Source organism: Salvia hispanica, chromosome 2 (assembly GCF_029641045.1).
Source record: "Salvia hispanica isolate PSC_SH4W2 chromosome 2, Shi_PSC_v1, whole genome shotgun sequence".
Taxonomy (NCBI): Eukaryota; Viridiplantae; Streptophyta; class Magnoliopsida; order Lamiales; family Lamiaceae; genus Salvia; species Salvia hispanica.
This window is the reverse complement of record NC_142693.1, coordinates 42,624,940-42,635,897: the sequence shown is the minus strand read 5'-3', so window position 1 is coordinate 42,635,897 and position 10,958 is coordinate 42,624,940. Positions and strand designations below refer to the sequence as shown.

General features: G+C 39.2%; 1 long non-coding RNA gene across 1 annotated transcript; it reads right to left on the bottom strand.

Annotated features, from left to right (window-relative positions):
* Positions 1 to 6,385: 6,385 nt before the first annotated feature.
* LOC125202626 (uncharacterized) lies at positions 6,386 to 8,802 on the bottom strand. The gene is made up of 4 exons (XR_007173137.2): positions 8,533 to 8,802; positions 8,279 to 8,455; positions 7,189 to 7,250; positions 6,386 to 6,734 (listed from the first exon to the last, which is right to left on the bottom strand). It is a non-coding gene; the product is annotated as an uncharacterized LOC125202626 (long non-coding RNA).
* Between the last annotated feature and the right edge of the window lie 2,156 nt (positions 8,803 to 10,958).

The following is a 10,958-nucleotide window of genomic DNA, read 5'->3' as shown; positions in this document are numbered from 1 at the left end:
CGACACTCACATCAATCTCGCTGAATACATTCACCACACGATTAACCAACACGATCAAGCATTCATTAATTTCATTCACATCCACTCGAAACAAAGACAACATCTTATTTAAGGTCTATCAATCGCTCGTTCTCAAAACAAAATTAATCGAAAAAGGGTACTAAAAAGACGGGTGTTACAATCTACCCACTTTCACAAAAATTTCGTCCCGAAATTTGCTTAGATTATTCAAACATTTCTGGGTACTTCTCCTTCATCTTGTCTTCTAGCTCCCAAGTGGCTTCCTCAACACCATGATTTCTCCACCGAACCTTCACTGAAGCAATAGACTTGTTTCTCAACTCTTGCACCTTCCGATCTAGAATAGCTTCAGGCTTCTCTTCATAACTCAAATTTGGATTCAAGATCTTCATCTCCTCTTGGTGAATTATGTGGCTAGGGTCGAACACATACTTCCTCAATTGTGACACATGGAAGACGTCGTGCACATTTCCAAAGCATGGTGGTAACGCCAATCTATACGCTACGGGACCTACTCTATCAAGAATCTCATATGGTCCAATAAATCGTGGTCTCAATTTTCCCTTCACACCAAACCGAGTTATCCCTTTAGATGGAGCTACTTTTAGAAAGACTTTATCACCTGTTTCAAACTGTAGATCGGTTCTTCGAACATCAGCATATGACTTCTGTCGATCCTGAGCTTCCTTGATCCTCTCACGGATTTGTCGAACAATCTCTATCATTTCTTCCACAGAATCGGGTCCAAGGACTCTTCTCTCACCCACTTCATCCCAATAAAGTGGAGATCTACATTTCTTCCCATACAATGCCTCATACGGGGCCATGTTAATAGTCGCCTGATAACTATTGTTGTAAGCGAACTCTATTAGTGGCAATACTTCCTCCCAACCTACTCCTCGATCTAGCACTATAGCTCTCAACATGTCCTCCAAAGTCTGTATTGTCCTCTCTGTTTGTCCATCAGTCTGCGGGTGGAATGCAGTACTGAAATTCAACTTGGTGCCTAACTCTCGCTGCAGGCTCATCCAAAACCTAGATGTAAATTTCGAATCACGATCACATGTAATAGTCACCGGTACTCCATGTAAGCGTATGATCTCTCGCACATACATCTTAGACAATTTATTAGCTCCATAAGTATCACGAATCGGCACAAAGTGGGAAGATTTGGTAAGACGATCAATAATCACCCAAATAACTGTGTTCCCTCGTTGAGATCTCGGTAATCCTGTCACGAAGTCCATTGCGATGTGCTCCCATTTCCATTTCGGAATCTCAAGTGGCTGCAGTCTTCCATAGGGTCGTTGATGTAGGGCTTTCACTTGTTGACATGCCAAACACCTCTCCACAAATGCCGCAACATGCTTCTTCATGCCATTCCACCAGAACTGTCTCTTCAAATCTTGATACATCTTGGTACTCCCCGGATGCGCAGTATATGGTGTTTCATGCGCTTCCCTCATGATTTCATTTCTAAGTCCTTCGTCCTTAGGCACACATAACCTTCCCTTGTAGGTGAGGGCATTATCCGCCTCCTCGTGAAAATTTTCTTGTTCTCCTGCCCTCGCTCCCGAACGGATTTTCTCTAGTAAAGTATCGCGTCTTTGAGCCTCGACAATTCTAGCTCTTAGGTCAGGTTCCATCACCAAGGTGGCGATCCTTCCTTGAACTGTCTCGGGCGCCCTCACGACTTCCAATCGCATCCTACTGAACTCTCGTATCAAGTGCTCTTCATTTGTGAGAAAAGTGGCTAATTGAGGTTGAGACTTTCTACTTAGAGCATCAGCCACTACGTTTGCCTTTCCTGGGTGGTAGTTTATACTACAATCGTAATCCTTCACTAACTCGAGCCATCTACGCTGGCGCATGTTCAAATCCTTCTGTTCGAAGAAGTACTTGAGGCTTTTGTGGTCCGTGTATATCTCACAGCGAACTCCATAAAGATGATGTCTCCAAATCTTCAAGGCATGTACTACTGCTGCCAACTCCAAGTCATGCGTCGGGTAGTTCAACTCGTGTGGCCTCAATTGCCTTGATGCATACGCAATCACTTTCCCATTCTGCATAAGTACACATCCCAGTCCAACCTTCGATGCATCAGTATACACCACATAGTTAGTGTCCGGCTCTGGCACAGCGAGAATCGGTGCGGTGGTCAACTTCTTCTTCAACAACTGGAAACTCGCCTCACATTCCGGTGTCCAATTCACTTTGACTCCCTTCTTCAATTGTTGAGTCATTGGCCTTGCTATCTTTGAAAATCCCTCGATGAATCTCCGATAATATCCCGCCAGTCCTAAGAAACTCCGAATCTCATTTGGTGTAGTCGGTGACTTCCATTGTTGCACAGCTTCCACCTTTGTAGGATCCACTCGAATTCCATCTGCGGTCACTATGTGTCCAAGGAAATTTACTTCCTTAAGCCAAAACTCGCACTTGCTGAACTTAGCATAGAGTTTCTCGGCCCTTAGCGTCTCCAAGGTGGTCCTCAAATGTTCTTCATGTTCCTCCTCGTTCTTTGAGTAGATAAGTACATCATCTATGAAAACTAGGACGAACTTGTCCAAATATGGATGGAACACACGATTCATAAGGTCCATGAATACAGCCGGGGCATTTGTTAATCCGAAAGGCATCACTATAAACTCATAATGGCCGTATCTAGTTCGGAAAGCAGTCTTGGGTACGTCTTCTCGTCGGACTCTCAGTTGATGGTATCCCGATCTCAAATCCATTTTCGAGAACACTCCAGCTCCACGAAGTTGATCGAACAAATCGTCTATCCTCGGCAGCGGGTACTTATTCTTGAGTGTCAACTTGTTCAACTCTCGATAATCGATGCACATCCTCAATGTTCCGTCCTTCTTCTTCACGAACAACACTGGCGCTCCCCACGGCGACACACTGGGTCTAATGAAACCCAAGTCAAGCAACTCTTGCAGTTGTATCTTAAGCTCTTCCAATTCCTTAGGCGCCATCCGGTATGGTGCCTTAGATATCGGTGCTGATCCCGGCTCCAAATCAATTGTAAACTCCAACTGTCTATCGGGAGGTGGTCCTGGCAAAGCATTAGGGAAAACGTCTGGGAACTCTTTCACTACCGCCACATCTTCTATTCTTCTTTCTTGCTCCTCCTCTCCATTAAGATAGACGAGATACGCTGGACATCCTTTCCTCATCATAGTAGTTGCTTGAAGCGCAGAAATTATGGACTTGCGTCGATTCATAGAAATCCCATAGAATATAGTTGGTTCCTTTCCCGGGGTTTGGAAAAAGATCTCTCTCTCCTTGCAGCGAATGGTAACATGATTCTCGGCTAACCAATCCATACCCAAAATTATGTCTATACTCCCCATCGACATAACTTGCAAATTATGTGCAACTAACTTAAGTTCTCCCATAGTAAGTTCAACATTCGAGCAAGTTTGTGAAATATCTACAGTTCCTCCTACTGGTGAAGTCACACTCATTCTATGTTCAGTTTTATTGGTAGGCAGTTCTAATGTATCCACACATGACGCTGAAATAAAAGAATGCGATGCACCCGTATCGAACAAAACAACAATAGGCATGTTGAGTAGTGTGCCCATACCTGCCAAGTTTCCTTGCTCCTTACTCCCTTGCCCAATCATCGGTTGTTTTCCCTTTAAAGCATATGCCCTTGCTTGAGTGGGAAGTCCTTGACGACGTTGTTGTTGCTGCTGCTGCGGGGCGGGTAAGTATCCTCTTGGCTCGACTTGTAGTGCCCTTTGTTGCGGACGGAACCCTTGATTATTATGCCTTGCTCCCATTCCCACGTTCCTATTCGGACACTCTCTAGAAAAATGACCATTTCCACCGCAAGTGTAGCATTTATTGCTCTTCTCTCTGCACACTCCAAAATGGTTCTTGAGACAACTAACACAGTGAGGGGCCCTAGGCCGAAAGTCACCCCTCTGATAGGGAGCATTCCTACTTCCATATTGTGGTGGGTTTCTCATATATTGTTGTCTCTTATTATCGTATGGAGCTCGATCTCCCTCCCACTTCCTCTTGTCTCTGAAATTTTGTTGATGATGTGGTGGAGGTGACGTAGTTTTCACGATTGTCCTATCCTTGGGCAACGCCTCTTCCACGTCTAAGGCGCAACTCAAAACCTCCGAGTATGTGATTCCTCTACGGCTAGCCACAGCTGCTCTTATATCGTGTCTGAGCCCAACACGAAATTTTTCCGCCATCTTCGCATCCGTGTCTACTAACTCAGGTGCATATCGGGTCAATTCACAAAGGGCACGGTCGTACTCTGTCACAGTCATGCGTCCTTGCTTGAGGGTATGAAATTCCTCTACTTTTGCTCGCCTATAACTCATGGGGACGTACTTATTGTTCAACTCCTCCTTGAATCCTTCCCATGTCAGCGCTTCACGGCGTGCAGGGTCCATGGTCCTTAGCTTGGTATCCCACCAGTAATCGGCGGGCCCAGTTAGTTGAAATTTCACACAAGCGAGTCGTTCCTTATCGGTGCTCTCCATAAACTCGAATATACGCTCGAGAGCGCGTATCCAAGTCTCTACCGTTGATGGCTCTCCCAGTCCATCAAACTGTGGGGGTTTTTGGCTCATGAAAGTCTCGATGTATCGTTTTGGCTGAGGTGGGGGTGGTGGTGGTGGAGGCGGTGGTGGTGGTGGTGGCGGGGTTTGGTTCCCAACACTCTCTTCGGTTTGTTCCCTCGCATTGCGCCTTGCTCGTGGACCACGTCTCGGCGGCATTCTGCTTCAAGACACATAATTATTACAATTCCTTTTATCCATAAATCACCACTTTCTCATAAATCTCCTCATATATTTTTTTTTTCATGTATAACAGTTAGGTAGCACGTATAAGAGGTATCAAATTCTAACTTCTCATAACTAGGATCAAAGAATAAACAATTGTCTCACTGAGGACTTCGCATCAAAAACCAATAGGAATAAAGAAGATTACTACTAAGTTCGATAAAGAAAAAGATAACATTAAACTACTTAAAGGATCTAACGCAACTACTTAATCATCTTCCTCCATGGGTCCTTCCTCTGGGTCTTCATCGGAATCTTCTATGGGGTTCCCTCCAAGGTCCTCCTCGGGTTCCTCTTCGGGGTCCTCTTCGTAGTCTTCCTCGTACCCCGGGACCATCCCTAATTCTCCTTCGTTTCTGTTCTCCGCCTCGGCCTCATGCACTATCATTTGCTTATCCTCAAATTCCTCATCCGCAGGCTGCGGGGGTAGATCATCTTCAGAATCAACTAAGGCGCAATATATAGCCTTTCGGAAGCCTTTCAAGTCTCCCTTCATGTCATCACTTTCGTCCTGGTACCATGTGTAACGCTTTGATGTCGTTGTGGCCCATTCCTTCCAACTATTTGGGAGTAGCTCAATCAACTTCTCTATACCATCAAGCTCCGTCACCCCAAACTCATGAACAGCCTTCCAAAGGGTGTCGAAACGTGCGACAAACTCTAGCATTGGTACGTTGTCTTTTTTCCGATAGACTCGATATGCTTTAAGTTTTTGTTGTGCCTCCGGTGGGTCACTCCTTCGTGGGGTTCGAATCCTACTCGCCATCTATGCGAAGGGTAGGGTTTCCCAACGTAAATTCGAAGTGAGTACAAAAGTAAAAAGAAAATGGTATATATGCCCAGGTAACGCTAATTATCGTCACTCGACCTCCAATCACAATTTTCAAACATTTATATTTACTTTTCTATTTTTTTTTTTTTATTTTATATCCTTTGGTATTAGAGATTCACTGTGGTTCAATGTTCCATGTTCATTCATTTGCTCAAAAAAAAGACGAAAAAATTGAGTTATTACATACCACTAGAATCTATATCGTCATTCCCAACGTACATCTCAAAATAGTCCGCAATCACACACAAAGTTCACAATATTATCCTTCGATATCCATGAGTCATCACTCAAATTATTACATATAGACCACATAATCAAGCGTAAACAAATATTATCACTAGATATCTCAACATATAACAACATCATACTCCTCAAATCTCAAAAGAAAAGAACTGGCATGCTTTCACTTAAAGTTCAAATATCTCCAAAATTTTCACCAATTTTTCCACAACATAAATATTTCTGCCAACCGAATCTCACCATGCACAACTAATCAATTTCCATTTCCAAAACATTTACCTCATTTCAGGTTGCGTGGCGACGGTCGGATGTTGAGCCTTTGACACTTTTAAAATTTTTATTCAATTACCTATTTATTTATTTATTTTGATCTAGGGATACGAATCTAGATCAAGACAGAAAAGACTCTAGGGTCCAGAGCGGAAAGAAAAAAAATTGCTCTGATACCACTTTGTCACGCCCGTATTTTCTAAGGATAGAAAATACGGTTGATCGCGACTAGGGGATGATTAAAGAAGCGGGGAAGAAAGGGGGAAACACACATCTTTGACCAAAATATTTAAATAATTGAAATAACTTAGAAAACAACATAGTATCATTTCAACAAAGTACCAATTCTAAGAAATAAAGACTAGAAAGTAGAATATTTTGAAAAGAGTTAGGTTCTCAATACTAAAACAATTCTAAAGAAAAGACACTTAGCGGAAGCGTTCAAGACACGGAAAATGCCGAGTATGAAGACACGACATATCCAACAATATTAAGCCAAACATAATTAATCCATGAATTTTGCTCAACATCCTCCACGCCCGTCGTCGCTCAATCTGCACATTAAGAAAACAAATATGCAGGGCTGAGTACTTGATGCACTCAGTGGACACATGCCAAAACCGTTTGTCAAGCCATAACGAGTGATCTTGGGGGTTTTAATTGAAAAGAACCCAAGTCACTAAAATCATCTTTACATAAATTTCGGTTGCAACCATTTTCCATTCACATCACCATCACCATATCTGAACATACATGACAAGGAACGTGGCCACGAACCAAGTCACTAGACCGGCCAACTCCAAAGAGATAGCGCACGATCTACTGGGTGTACACTAGTCCGAGCAGGGTTTGCGGCCCTACTGGGACCCGAATTCGATTAAACATACATGGCATAGCCACTTCAGATAGGTTCATTCAAACACAAAACATGGCAAGACAAACAATTTTCACCTCCTTTCACATAAAATAGTATTTAGGACATAGTCCTTATTTAAAACGAAAGCCCACCTCACAAGCTTACTCCTCAATCACCTCTTATTCCAACCGCAACCAACGTGCACAAGCTCACCCTTTTTGAAATAACAAGATATGCAAAATTCAGACTTTGCAAAATAAATTAATTTAACAATGCATGTACCCTAAGTGTGTATGCTCAAATTATCCCTTACTCTTTTCTTAGCAACCTTCATATCTCGACCTCATCAATTAAACAAAACAACATCAACAAAATTATACTTCTATCCGATGGCACACTCATAAATTTAGATCACGTAGCCAAACAGAAATCCTACAGCAACAATTCTCTAGCTCAAACAATCATATGCAAGTAAAATAATGGAACAAGAAAAAGTATATTATACTCCCAGTCACCAACGTACATACTCTCTGTCCAAACACACGTATATATATATATGTATATTACTACTTCCTCACTGAACTTTAAGGGACAAAAGCAAAACCAGATAAAATGATTAATACCTATATACCACAAATCAACACACGTAAAAACTCACTTCTCCACATTATTATTAATTAAAGAAAGGAATGAGGATTAATATCACAAAATACCTCCACCTACACGCATGTATACAAAGGGAAGAACAAATTAAAATAATATAACAAAGTATACTCCTACCCTCCCGTCAAACTCTTCATCACAACAGAATAAAAGAAATATTATTATATAAAAGAATTTAATAAGTACACTCCCTAATCCAAGTCAGAAAAAAATAACAATTCAAAGAAATTGTACTACATACATACTCTCCGCTGTCACCTACGGCTTTTCACCAAAAGAACCAATCGAAACTCTCTCTCTCTCCAGCTCTCAATTTTCGCCCAAAAACAGAGACACAACCATACCTCCCTCTCTACATCTTTTATTAAGATTTTACCATGTGTTCGATTAAATAATTAGTGGGCAGGCAAAAGTATTTCCAAGAATTTGGATTGAAGAGAGAAAACAAGAAATTCAAGTTTCTAACTTTATCAAGAACCAATCGTTCACCAAATTTTGAAGAAAAATCAACAAATCTGATCTCGTGGACTACCGTGAATGTATGCATCTATAACATGGAATTGAAGAGAAGGAAAATACCTTTGGTTGAGAGAAAATTTTGCACAAGCAGGAGGTATTAAAAGAGTCACGGTTTCTTCAAATTTAATACCCAGAAGGTTGTATACACTAAATTGAAGGGAAAGATTATACCTTTGAGAAGAAGAGAATAACAAGAAGAATTAATTCCGACACTCTCTCGGTTTTCTCCTCTCAATGCTGTGATATCAAGAATTTGGCCATTGAGTCAACAAATTGAGGTTTTCATATTAATGAATTTGAGGAGAAGAATATACCTTTTTGGTGGAGGAGATGAAAATAACAGCAGCTACAAAAAGAAAGCTGCGTTGTGGAAGAAGTTATAAGGAGAAGAATGGGTTTTGGTTGGAGATTTTTAAGGAAGATGGAGATATGGAAGAAACCGTATGGTTATGAGATTTGGAGAGATTTATTTGACTAAAATTTGACTGCAGGAGAAGTAGAATAATTATTTAATATTTTGGCTTCTCAAAACGGTCAACCCAAAGAAGTAAAAGCTAGAAATAAGGAAGATAGAAAGATAAGCCCAAATTAATAGTTTAGAGTATTAATTAAATTGTAGTATTTTATTTTTAGTATTTTGGTGACTAAGTAAGAACGCCTAAATAATCTCACCGACGACACTCACATCAATCTCGCTGAATACATTCACCACACGATTAACCAACACGATCAAGCATTCATTAATTTCATTCACATCCACTCGAAACAAAGACAACATCTTATTTAAGGTCTATCAATCGCTCGTTCTCAAAACAAAATTAATCGAAAAAGGGTACTAAAAAGACGGGTGTTACAGATAGATTCCCAACTGATCTCTCTATCTTGCACGACTGCTCTTAACGTATCCTCCAGGGTTTGAAGTGTTCAATCGGATTGCTCGTCAATTTGTGAGTGAAATGTCGTACAAAAAAAAATTATAGAATAAAAAAAAAATTCAATGTCCAATTATTTCTGAAAGCTTTTCAAAGTATCAAGGTGAGTCTCGAATCTCGATTTAATGCGATAGTCAATGATTATCCAAACTAGTATCAACCCCGTGCATTGCACGGCCTATTGAATTTTCTTCATACAAAAGTGAAAATGTAAATTAAATAAATTGTGAGAAAAAGTAAAAATTATATAAAGTTTTTAAATACAAACCAATGACATCAATTACGAAGCAATCTTGATTATGTTACTAATAATTTTTGGTAATGTTGATAAATTAAAATAGTTTTCCATATTGTCTTATGGATATTTTTACTAATGTTGAAATTTTAATTTGTACTTATGTTTGAATTAATTATATTGTTCATCAATCCATTTAACTACTAATTATATAACATTCAATAATTTCATTAATAAAAAACAATATCAGAATGCAACCAAGAAATTGAAGAAATCAATATAAAAATAGTAGAATCCAGAATCATTTATGCTCATGCAGCTTGGGCCCGCCGCCTATCGGCCTCCATCTATCTCCAACAACCATCATCTTCTCCGCTCATCGTCTCCAACACTTTCATCGTCCTACGTCTACACCATTTTCTCCATCAAACCAATTTGCTCTCATATGTAGATAAGGACTTTAAACAAAAGTCAACTATAGACCCTATATTGCAATTTCGAGAAATATTTTCATTCGTGAACAATGCGAACACAACTTTGTTTTCTATAAAATTTCATAATATACTTACCAATTTCAAAACCAAACTTGGCAAGGAGAATGCTTCCATAATTCTAACCTTTGATTGATAAAGTTATGATAGTTTGTAGATCACTAAGAAAGATTAATTCCATTTTCATGGTTTCAACCATCTTCTCTGGTAAGAATACAACAACAAATATTACTAACATAATAATCATACAAAAAGAATCCATAAAATGGTTATTATAAAAAAGATAATATTGATAAAAAGCAAGAACCTTACTGAAAATAAATATTTTTTTTGCAGAAAATCCAGTGATGCAATAGACTATAGGTGACGGTAATGAGAAAGTGAGTAATAAGCCAGCGAATGGCATCTATATATATAGACGAAAAAAATATAGAGGAATTATAGTGCGTTAAAATTTACATTAAATTTTCCTTAATACAATTACTAATAATGTGTAATAAATGTGGCGGTTACAAAGTTATAAATTTCAAATTGGTGCAGTCCCAATTCCATGATTGATGGATATGTAGTGCTTATTATTGAGATTAAATCACAATTATTAAAAAAATTGTAACTGCTAATATTTTATAAACCTTTATGAATGAAAACTTTCATGCCACATTTATCACTCTAATTAGTGTAATCGCCTACTCTATGGATGAAATATAATTAGTGTACGATTAAGATGAATTGATTCAAATGATAATAATAATTGGTGACTAAATTGTAACAGCAATATTAAATAATTGAATTAATGTTTTATAGGTCAATCAAAATAGTATCTAATTTTACAAAATAATCCAAAACTTATAAATATTTCTAATTAAGGCCAAAACTCGGCTTTTATATATGTATAGATATCTATAATTTCTCATTCGATTTTGGCCAAACATTGTCAAGAAGTCCCTCGTTATACCTTTTCAATGAATGCGGAGATGCTTCTTTTTCTACCATCTCACCAAATTTTATTTCATGTCATTGGTACATCTTGGTACTTCCAAGGTGGGCGGTGTAAGGTTTATCGGGTGTCTCATTCATGATTT